Raw genomic sequence first — 12583 nt, 5'->3', positions numbered from 1 at the left:
ATTTTTCATCACGCTCTTCATCACTGTTGCTCTCATAGTCCTTAGAATTAGGACTAAGATGACACCGTGACACTCCATTCTTTTGAAATTCATCATCATGCTCTTCATCACTGCTGCTCTCATAGTCCTTAGAATGGACATCGTGACACTCCATTCTTTTGAATTTCATCATCATGCTCTTCATCACTGCTGCTCTCTTAGTCCTTAGAATTAGGACTAAGTGGACACAGTGACACTCCATTCTTTTGAAATTCGTCATCACGCTCTTCATCATTGTTGCTCTCATAGTCCTTAGAATTAGGACTATGTGGACACCGTGACACTCCATTCTTTTGAAATTTGTCATCATGCTCTTCAGCACTGCTACTTTCATAGTCCTTAGAATTAGGACTAAGTGGACACCGTGACACTCCATTCTTTTGAGCTTTATCATCGCTCTTCATCACTGTTGCTCTCATAGTCCTTAGAATTAGGACTAAGTGGACACCGTGACACTCCATTGTTTTGAAATTCATCATCATGATCTTCATCACTATTGCTCTCATAGTCCATAGGATTAGGACTAAGTGGACACCGTGACACTCCATTCTTGTGAAATTCGTCATCATGCTCTTCATTACTACTGCTCTTATAGTCCTTAGAATTAGGACTAAGTGGATCCGTGACTCTTTATTTATTTGAAATTCTCCATCCCCTCTTTCATTAATGTTTCTCTCATAGTCCTTAGGATTAGGACTAAGTGGAAGAATTGACTTTCTATTCATAGTGGAAGAATTCATGTTATATTCATCAATATGAATAGAGTTGTTACGTGATGAAGATGTTGATGCTATACAAAGCGAAACTTCACTATTAGGAGAATCCATCCCTTTCAAATAGAAGAGGTTGAATGATACAAATGCAGAGTCTCCTAAAGATATTATATAGCTTGGAGAATGAAACTTTCCCTCCAAAAAGTTTCGCCAAAATATTTCCCTCCAAAAATTTTGTTAGATTTATTTCCCTTCATTATTTTATTCTACAATTTATTGAAAAATGTAAACTAAATTTCTTTATGAAATAAATCTTTAAAGTTAAAATTGTAAACTACAACTTTTACCTAAATTATTTTAATAGTTAAAGTATATAATACTTACTAAACAATTGAATGTTTTTTTAATTTTTATCATACATTCTAAAACAAATTAATCCCACATTAACCGTACAGTTAAACATCTCCGTAATTTCACCTATATAATAAATTCCATTATCACTATTACTCACATCACATCAAGGTTTTCTGAGGTTCGTTGAAAGACTTCGAGCGAATTTGTGGAGCAGCTACATTGCTATCAACAACATATTCAACGGAGAATTCTCGCAATTGAAAGGTTAGTTAATTTTTTTTCCTTGCAAATTTTAATATTAAATAAGTTTAATGAAGTAGAATCTTTTTTTTTTAAATTAAAACTTTTTGTTAGCCAAATTTACCCACTACATCCGCTGTGAGCATGGTGGGCCCGATAAAGCTCACGACGGCCAAACGGGCCCGGTAATTCTCACGGTGTCCAAATAGGCCTGTAGATTAGGGGTAATGAGTATGGTTGGCATACCCGCCTGCAAGGTGGCAGGGCGACTCTCAGAATCGCTCTGCCACCCTACGGGCGGGCGGGCTGTTGAGGTGGCGCAGGGGGAGGTTGCCGCAGCCCCCTCGCAGGGTGGCGGGGGTGGCGTGGGAGGGGTTGGGTGGAGGGCAGTGGTTGGGCCACTATGGTGGGCTAGGGGGCTGGACCCAATGGCTGGCTCAGTTGGCCGACCGATTTTCAGGGTGCGGTGACAGGGCGATGTATTTTTAATTTTTTTTTTTCGAAATTGTTATGATTTATAAAATTAATTATCATTTATCGTTTTCGTTGTTAATTTAAGTTAATATGTTTTTGTCATTTACTGATTTATGTGTTTCTTTTTTTCAGGAAAATGGCATCAAAGAATATTTCTGTGAATCTTTTTGGACCAAAGACTCTTAAAGGTGGATCTTCAAAAAACATTGGTGAATGAATTCCACCTAAGCTGATGGCTACAAATCTTTCAAGTGCCTCAAATTATAAGAAGATGACTTTATAAAGGAAGAAATCAAAAGAATATACCGAATGATAATGGAATTTATGACGTGATGGGAAGAGTCATAGACATGTGTTCGGTACTGGACAGTGAAGTTGTTTACATACTTACAAAACCGCCCAAGTCACATGAAAGGATTAAATACCAGTTATCATATTCATTGTATGACACAAGAGAGGTATCTACAAAGTTGTTTAAACAAATCGTAAATGAGATGAAACAAAATATCGTAAGTATTGTTATTTATATTTGTGTTTTGTGTTCTTATAACTGTCTCACTATATTTTTTTAACTTTGTTTTTATTGACATATGATATTTTGTTTGGTATAATTTTGTTGAAAGTTGTTCAATTAGGTTGGGAGGCATTCATTTCATAGAGAATGATATTATGAAAGTTGTCAGAAGTTTCTACTCAGTGTCAAAAGAAGATATGGCAAACAAGCAAAATGCAGTAATTGATGATGCTACAAAACTATATCCAAGGGATCAGAAAAAAAGGCCTCTAATGGATAAATCTAGCAAGGGTACACAAGTTACTTTTGAAGACGATGAAGTTGAAACTGACTGTGAAGAATATGTTGTCATTACTGAAGATAACATTGGAACTGAGAAGAGCCGTAAAAGACCAAAAGTAACAATGCCCAAGAATAAATTTGTTATAGTTAATGATGAGAGTGTTATGAAGAAGAAACGTAAAGTTGAAGATTTTGAAGTAGTCATTACCAACAGTCAAGAACCTAGTGAAAGTTCAAAAGAGAGCAGAGAAATCATTAAACCAAGAGTTGATTTAGAGGATGGCATTAACAAAACAAAACAAAATTCCATTCGACAGAATTTGACAAAGAGAAACTTAATTGAGGGTGGTCATACATTTCAGCTTAATGTCAGACAAATCTGTAAGGCAAGTGAAGGACAATGTCAATATCAAGTCAGAAAGCCACATCATCTGCATGTTCACAACTTGAAGACATTGATGAGATACAATCCATATGCTCATGTGGTTAGTTGTGTGCTTCTTGTTGATCCAGTTCAAGTTCCCAACAAAGAAGCATTTGATAAGTCAAAATGTTTTGAATACAATTATTATGTGCTTGGGGGGAACCATTATGTAGAAGCTCAAAGACAATTGATGGAGGAATATCCTAATAACCCACATTTTGAAACAATGAAATGTATCATTTATGCTAGTTTATCAGATACAGAAGCAAATTTAGTGGCATGGGATCATAATTCAGATAATGAATATAGGATGTCTATAACTTTCATCCAAAGGGTTAGATTTAATCATAGTGAATTTGAAGCAAAATGTGGTGGGGATAGGATAAATGTTACTGTAGATTTCTGAAAGGAATGTTGTACGGAAATAGGCTATCCAATTAAAGAGAAAATCAATTCAAAAGTTGGCAAAGGCGGAAAATTTAGTGATTTATTTAAAGGTGTTGATAAAATTTTCGAGTTGGCATTTAGAACTGGAGATATATGGGAGTTGATTAATGAGATTTTTAGCATGTGGGAAAACATTGGCATTAAAAACCAGAAGGTCAAAAAGTCTAAGCCATTGATATGTAGCAACAATAAATCAGGTCCTGCAATGAAGCAGCTTCCAGAAGATATGACTATCACACCTTGGAGAGCATTGCAAGGAGTGAAGGATGAAAACATTGTCAAAGCAATATTATCTCATGTGAGTTCAGGGGAATTATCATTAGAGAAAATGTCTGAGGAATTTCAAAAGTAAGCTTGTTGAATTATTTTTATTTATTTATAAATTATAATTTTCTTTTAAATATAACATATTGTTCTTGGTATTATTTGTTATAAATATCATTATATTAACTTTTTTTACTTTATCTATGCAGTCACAAAGTTTACATAAAAATTCAAGAACAAATGGTTAGATTGTTGAATGAGGATAGTTGGAACGATGTTGTACGCAATTATCTAGATTCAAGTTCTACATCAACATTAAAAGTTTTTTTATCTTGCATTTAAAAAGGTATGTTGATTTATACATTCATTTTTATTCATATTTGTACTATTTTTAATTTATAACTTACACATATATTTGTTTATTTTTATAAAAGATGAAGAAGGATGATAATAGAGCACCAGATAGTTTCAGAACCTTTATTGAAAAAATAAAGATTGAAAGACTGAAGAAGCAATGTATTAAGAATGTTGAACTTGATCCAACTCTTACTCATTTCATTTGGAATGGGCTGGACACTATTCAATATCAAGTAATACAAGGCAACTGTGAAGACATTGCTAAACTCATACCTAAGAGGGATTATACCCTAGTTATTGCAGATATTCCCCATGGTTTCAATATTCCAAGCATTGACTATGATAGTGACCCTTATACTTATCAAGCTCTTAGTAAAGTGGTTGCGGGATTTATAGAAGTTACATCATCACCATTATGGAGATTTGTGACATTTTATTCAGACACACAATTGGTAAAGTTATTTTCAAGCTTCAAGGGGAAAACAAATTCAAGGATGCAGCTTACATGGTAAGATGTTTAAAATGTATATTTGATTAATGTTGAAAAAATCATTTATGTACAAGTTAATTGAACTTTTACTATTTCATGTTACAGGGAAAAGTCAAATCTTTTTAACTGTGAAGATCAACTATTTATAAATGATTGTGCTTTCATCCATATTGATAATTGGGCAAAAGATGATAGCTATATGTCTATGATTTTTAATCGGGTAGATGGAAAGAGTCATAGCCAAATACTGACTTATGATGTTGTTGTGAGAAAACTAACATATGAAGACAAAGAAGCAAAAGGAGAGATAGTTAACATTTATCAAAAATCACAGTTATTGATTAACTATCTTATAGACATATGTTAAAATGAAGGGGATTGGGTTCTGGATTTATTTTCTGGCTTAGGTAAGTTTTATTATATGGAATTGAATTTCAATATGTTATTTCTTAATTAATATGTCATTGTACTAATTTACTTCATTATTTCTTTTGTGCTTGATAATTAGGTACAACACTAGCATGTTGCCTTCAAAAAGGAAGAAATTGCATTTACAATTGAAAAAGATCCAATGCAGTGCAATTTCATTCAACAAAGAATTAATGTTCTTCAATTTCTTCCAGATGAAATGCAAGAAATTGGGTTGAAGAAAGGGGACTTTAGTGAATCACATGTGGTAAAAAAGGCAAAGGAACCCCAACCACTATTACATGGAATGATTGAAAAGGCATACATTGGGAGATTCGTAGACATCAAAGATGCATTAGAACAGGAAAATGAGCAAAATGAAGCAGAAAATATTGTGGAAGAAGACAATGATGAAACACTAAAGGACAAAGAGTTTGGATTACGTGACATTGTTGATTAAATTTAAGTTATGCTTGGAAATCAAGCTCATTTTTTGTAACTATTAATTAGTTATACTTGTAATGTTTTGACTTTGACATTTTATGAGAAGAATATATACTCAATTACGGTTGTTATGCATTCAATATTTGTATTATTTTCCCATTAATTTTTAAGCTAATCATTATTCTTTGAAAAAAAAGTGATTATTATTATTTTTTTGACATGAAATTCATTAAAAAAACTATTATTTAACCATTTTAGTTAAAAATTTCCTATAAAAATTGTGATTTTGACATGTCATTTCTAGCAAAAAATTATCAAAACGTGTAGTTTTTTAGTTATATTTATGTTAAAAATGGTTATTTTTATGTCAATTGTTAAAAAATATTATTTTTTAGAGACAATTATTTCATGTGGATTGAAAAATTAATTAACGATGTATAAATATGTAGAATATCAAAAATTCAAATTATCAACCTTCTTCTTTAAATATGCAAAACAATCAAAGCCTCACTACAAAAAAAAAAAAGAAATTAAAATAAAAACAAGAAAATATGAAGAAGAAAACCACTTCAAAAATTATTAAATTTACAAAATAATTATTTACATTTCATACATTAGAAAATTAAAAGTAAAAAAAAAAAGCCTTTTAAAAAAAGCGCATGGTGTAGAATTACCACTTTTTTAAATCAGCATCAAAATCACTACCATTCTAAAACGCAATATACATAAAAAAAATTATAGTGCCAAAAACTATGCTCTAAAAAAAATATGTGTGTTTTTCATCACTCTTTTTCAAAATCAGGTCACTTTTTTGCTATCTCTACAAAACAAGTAACAGTATTAGTTCCCGTTTCAAAGTTTACATTGTTGGAAGAGCTTAAAGTCAAAATCGAGGCACAAGAAGAAGCTTTGAGGGCCTTATAGAGGGTCATAGAGGAGAAACTCACTTCATAGAAGGAGGACTAAGTGGCTCGGGTTGAGCCATAGTTTTGTGTTGGAGGCTTGTTGGAGCCCATAATTTTTTTGTTTAAACTTTTTTAAGTGAAGGAACATGCGGGAGGATAGAGGAGCATGAGAGGAGAAGATAATGCATAGTAGAGGGAGCCGGTGTAGGAGGAAGAGCCGCAATGTAGGAGACACCACACAAGAAATATATTTTGGAATCTAGAGAGGGACATGTGCGAGTATGGATAGGTAGTTAGGATTTTGCAGAAGTGGAAAGGAAAAAGAGGGATTTCATGGTAGGGGGGAAGATAGATATATTTTGCATGTAAGGGAAGGTTTACGGAGTGGAGCAAACATGTGAGAGATATTTCAAAGGGGAGTTAAGCACACATGGGCCAACTAAGGGAGGTATCATAAATTATCCTAATGACCTAGAGGACATTTGGAGAACTAGGGGAGAGAGCCAAGAAGGTTTGAGGAGCTGCTAGAGATAAATAAAATTGGATGCTTGAGATGGATCAGGGTTTAGAAGTTCCATCGGTGAAGGATTATGAATGTTGAAGGTGAAGAATATTACTTTGTTTGTATTATGTTTTTCTATATCTGTTTGTAGTCTTGAGCACGAATTTATGAGTCTATAGTTGTTATGCGACCCTGATGTAAAGTTAACTATACATATATTAGATGGTGAATGGTTTTATATTGTATGTGATTTTTCATGTTTATACATTATGTAGGGATCATTGGTTGGTGAGCCTGATCATATAATTGTTGCATTGTAGCACCTGACGCGTTTTCTTATATATGGTGACATAATAAAATGGATGGTTTGGTTGCCCCAATCATTTAGATGAATGTTTAAATATATCTCATTGTTTATGATGAGTTGTTTTAACTTGTGCTTAACGATTCACTATAACTTTAAGTATGTGTGAATACCGTGAATGGTTATGCTATTGGAAATTCTAGTAATGTATTCACATTTTATGTTATACCGTGAATGGTTATGCTATTGGAAATTCTAGTAATGTATTAGTATGTGTGAATACCATGAATGGTTATGCTATTGGAAATTATAGTAGCATCAACCTTCAAAGAGGTTATGTTTTCACCCTTGCTATTGATAATTGCCTCTTGCTACATGTCGGCCTATACCACGACCCATTTAGTTATGTCATTATATGGCATCACGAGTAGCCTAGTGGTGATTCAATGAATCTTAGACTTCTGATATTGCACATTCTTGTGTAGTCCTCATCTTGTATTTCAAATTCAGAATGGGCATAAATGTAATAAATTTCAGCCTAGTTGAGATGTGTGTTGCTTCCATCAAAATTTCTTGTATCCCCACAAAATATTTCATTTACAGGAGGATCAAGAACTATGGGCTCTATGATTTTGAGCTTCTACCCATCACCCTTGTGTGTTTTTGACATCTTGTCAAATTAATACTTTTGATGCTTGCATGCAAAACCCATCATGAGGTCCAAGATATATAGTTCGTGAAAAGAGAGTGAACTCAAATATGATTACTTGCTTGGAGCATAATCTAGTTGAGTACAAGAGATCCATTGAGTGGTGGGTGCAAGATTTGGTGTAGGGAGAGAAATTTGGGCTAAATAATAATGCAATTACTCAGTACTATGAGAGTGAAAGACTAGGCCAAAATTAGTACTTAACAAAAATTCTTGACAACATAATAGCTAGATAAAGACATTAATGTCGTCTTGAGGGGTGTTAATTCCAACAAGAATGCATTATGGTTATCCATTATGGCGATCAAGGAAAGTTGTTCTACATTATGGTTATCCATTAATTTCACCTAAGAAAATTGTCGCCTGAGAGTACAACTTGATGTCAAATGCATATGAGGATCAATGAGGTAGATTAGGAAAATCCTAGCATTAATGTTGTAAGTCCATGCCTCGAACTGTTACGACTAACGTGAAATATTGAGTTGAAGAAAATGGAATGTTCTAACAACAGAGATAACATGCACCCTTCACGAAAAATAAAATAAAGAAAAGGATCCAATGGGGATGGCCCACTCCTAGACAATGGCGGCGATTATTGCTAAATATACTTAAATGAGGTAATGAAATTCTCTAAGTTAAAATTTTCTCCCCTATAGAGTTGGCAGCAAGAAATCAGAAGAAACCAATATATATTGAAATCTCTAATAACACTCTCACCCAACATCCAATATTTGCTACAAGGTACCTATGGATGCAAGAATATTTCTCCATTATGGCGTTAGTGTTGAAAGATTAGTAAAATATTAGAAAAGTCATTGTTAAGACCTCTTTAACTTTTGATCATTGAACTCTTATACAGGGTATTTTGGGAAAATCAACAGAAAACATTTTATATGTCATCGGTGTCAAAAAAATAGAGAGAATGCATTTGAATTGGATGGAGAAGCTCTAGTTTTTTATTTGCGATATAGAAGGAAACAAAAAAGGTTATGACTGTTCTTATGGGATTTGTTAGAAGAGGGTATGCTTCAAGGAGATTCCTTCACTAAAGGTATAAGATCAATAAGGATATAGCAAAGTAGGGGCTCCACGCAAATTTTAATTTAGAAAAAGGGGTGAATTTTTAGGCATAATAGTTCCTTAACTACCACCCCCCTCTCTCCCCTTCTTCTCTTCTTTATCCCTTCCTTATGTCCATCTTCACAACAAATCTCTCTCTCTCTCTCTCTCTCTCTCTCTCTCTCTCTCTCTCTCTCTCTATATATATATATATATATATCCTCTGTCTCTAGATCTATCTCTTCTTCCCTCTCTATACTTCCCTTTTTGTTTGAATCCCTTTGTCTCCCACCTCCATCTTTGTTACTATCTCCATCCCTCTCTCCCTCACTCTCTTTGTCCCCCATCACTCCCTCTTTCTCTTTGTCTCTCTCGTTGTCTCTTCTTCCTTCTCTCTTCCCCCTCCAACTCTATTTCTATCTGCCACCCTCTCTCTCCCTCTCTCTCTCTCACACACAAAAATTCTTCCCCCCTCTCTCCTCTCTCTCTCTCTCTCTCGCCGCCCTCCCTCCTCCAACTTCCTCTATTTCTCTCTCCCTCCCTCAGTCCCTCTTTTGCAACAACCCCCTCCAACATTGTCTCTCTCTTCCTCCTTGTGTCTCCCACAACTTTCTCTCTCCCCCTCGCTCTCCCTTCCCCAATCTCTTTCCCTACCTCTCACTTTTGACTCTTATTGTCTCTCTCTCCTCCCTTCTTTGGCCCTCACTCACCCACTCATTCTTCCCCACCCCACTCTCTCTCTTTGTTTTCTTTGGCCCCACTATCCCGCCCTACCTCGCCCCCAAAACCACATCAACCATTTTCCATGCTAAAGTTCCTAGCTACAGGAATGTCTATAGGTTCCTAGCGGTAGGAATGTGCACTCATTTTTAGCACTAGGAATGTGTGCACATGTTTAGTGGTAAAAGGGCATGCACATTTTTAGCACCAAGAATGCACATTTGGTTTTTGAGTTTTTTTTCTAGTAGGAAGCTTAAGTGTGCAATGAGTTGGTTGATTTTGATACAAGTTTGGAATCACAAGCCTCATGCTTTGAGTTGTAAATACAAGAAAATATCAATTTTTGAGAAAATGTATATATATCTCTATTTTTGGTGTTATTTTTCTATAGGCTAGACAAATCCATTATCCAAACATATAGAATCAAGTATAATTTTGTTTGACTTTAACCATTTGAAAAAAAAAATTTCTATGATGCACTAGAGGACATTAAGGCCTACAAGTTATAAAAGAAAAATAAAATGTTTGATTATGTTAAGACCCTTTTAGGTTGCACTAACAAAATGTCTTATAAAGATATAATGACTTTCATATATATATAAACCAAAAAAAATTATAAATCTTGAAAAAAAATGTATGCTTAAAAACAACATGTTCTCTCCAACTCATGAATTTTTGTTTCAAAATTTCATCATTTAAATACTCAAAAAATTTTCCAAACAAAAACATATCCATTATAGTTTACATGAAAAATAACATGGTAACTTTACAAAAATTCAAAATTCATTTAATTAGATATAATTTCTATTTGAATACTTAATTCATTCTTCAAATTCATTGTATAAATATCTCTAAATCGGCCCACCAAGTTAACAATTATTAGGTTATGCACATCTATATGTAAAAAACATTTCAGCTATGTAACTCATTGGTGTAAAATGACAAAATAAATGTTATCCCAAACAATTTTGATTAAACCTAATGCAATACTCTGCCAGGCTTTTTACAGAAAGAGAACAGACTTTCTTAAAAGCTGAATACGGACGCACAATACATATCCGTCGGAAAAATACATGTCAGCACTGGTTGAGAGCGAAACCAACGAGGGAGTCGGCGGAGTCGAAGGAGACACGAATGCCCTGCTGCTGAATATTCCCCATAATGGATAGATCGGAGGTGGCTGGAGAAAAGGCAAAGCAAAATGTGCCTGTGAGATCAACGGGTATCATATAGTTTTTAGCCGGAAGAATTAAGGTCGCCCCGTTGGAAAAATGGAACCCCACGGTTGGAACCATCACGTATGCCCGGCCTGACAGGTCGTAGCAGGTGTCGAAGATGGAGAAGCCCTCGGCTCTCGGAAGTTGTCGGGTGCCCGCAATGAAAGCTTCCCTCATGACGCTGTAGGCGGCGGTCTGGAGGCGCGTGACGGCGGTGCCGCAGTCGACGATGATACCACCACGGCCCGACGTCGGATCCATGCGGAAGACGTCGGGTAGGATGGTGTCGAGGAGAACGCCGCCGACGCTGACGGCGGTAAGGGAGAGATAGTAGAACGTGGGGATATAGGGATTCGTCTCGAGAGGGGTGAGGATCGATCCGACGGGGACGGATTCCGGCCCGAATTCGAGCGTGCCGGAGGATTCCGACTCGCGGTCGACCAGGCAGTAGGAGAAGCGGCGGCCCGTCTGCGTGCCGAGTTGTGTAGTGAAGGAGAGCGTCCCAGCACCGAGGCCCAGTAACCCAGCAGCCCCGACAAAGAGCCCGACGTTGTCGTGGCCGCAGCCGATAGCCACGTTGTGGACTGACGTGGTCCCGAACGTCAGCGTCTCGATGGCGAAGCTCCCGGCGGAGTGGGAACCGTCGCCATAGGAGGCCTCGTAGACGCAGTCCCCACCTTGGCAATCGTAGGCGTTGAGCTGACTGCAGACGGCGGTGTCACAACCGACGGTGGAGAAGGAAGCGGAGAACGAAGGGTTGAAGATGGGATCCACCTGCGAATAGCACTCTTGACACGGCTGGCACTGAATCCAGACCACGTCGCTGCCCGTGTCGAGCACCATGTATTGCTCCGTCATCGGTGTTCCCACACCAATCCTCGTGAAGTACTCACCGGTCCCTTGCTCTAATCCCGACACGACCTCGCCCCCGAACTCGGCAGCGACCCCGGTCACGTTGTTGTAGCTCTTCACTGGCTCCTTCAATGCGAGTCTCCTCTCTATCAGCCCCTCAAGCCCGCGAACCCGTGCGGCCTCACGCTTCATTTTTTCCTCCAACCGGTCCTCGTACGACAACGTTGCGTTCGCGGCGCCCTTGACCAGAAGACTATCCCTGTGCACCACTTGCACGCTCCAGGGCGTCCGTCTCGGCCTCGTTTCTCTTTTATATTCAACTCCGCCGGGAACGGTATCGATCTCTCTGAGCGAAGCTTCGACATCCAGAGTGTGATAGGCCGGAACATCGTGGGAAGAGATTGGTTTGAACCGCGCACATTGGAGCAAGAGAAGCATCCCAACACACAGTAAGAACGAAAATGGAACCAGGGGTACCGCGAGTTGTAGGTGCTCCATCTCCTTGCCCGGCCAACTTTGGGGAGCGTGACATATGCATGATTCATGTATAGAGAACTCAGTGCATGAATTTAATGCACTGAGCGAGAGAACCGAGACACTGACAAACATTTTAAAAGCCTTTTACCACTTTATTGTCCTACTCTATACCATCTGCATCATATTTCACATCGCTTAGAGTAAAGAGCCCTATAATCACAATTTCAGCCCGAAGACTTTATTGTCCTACTCTATACCATCTGCATCAGATTTCACATCGCTTAGAGTAAACAGCCCCACAATCACAATTTCATTCCGAAGATAATAAAAATTTTGGTGGAAATTTTTAAAAGTCTGGATTAAAGCTTTTAAGTATAAGGATCATAAG

The 12583-nt window shown here is 36.9% G+C and overlaps 1 pseudogene; it reads right to left on the bottom strand.

Moving 5' to 3' along the window:
- Window positions 1-10583: 10583 nt before the first annotated feature.
- LOC149207916 (protein ASPARTIC PROTEASE IN GUARD CELL 2 pseudogene) lies at window positions 10584-12266 on the bottom strand (annotated as a pseudogene).
- Between the last annotated feature and the right edge of the window lie 317 nt (window positions 12267-12583).

This window comes from Pinus tabuliformis, chromosome 1_2, assembly GCF_031772625.1.
Source record: "Pinus tabuliformis cultivar Carrire ecotype Pingquan chromosome 1_2, CPIR1, whole genome shotgun sequence".
Lineage (NCBI taxonomy): Eukaryota > Viridiplantae > Streptophyta > Pinopsida > Pinales > Pinaceae > Pinus > Pinus tabuliformis.
The sequence above is the reverse complement of the archived record's forward strand: the minus strand, read 5'-3'. Positions and strand labels throughout refer to the sequence as shown.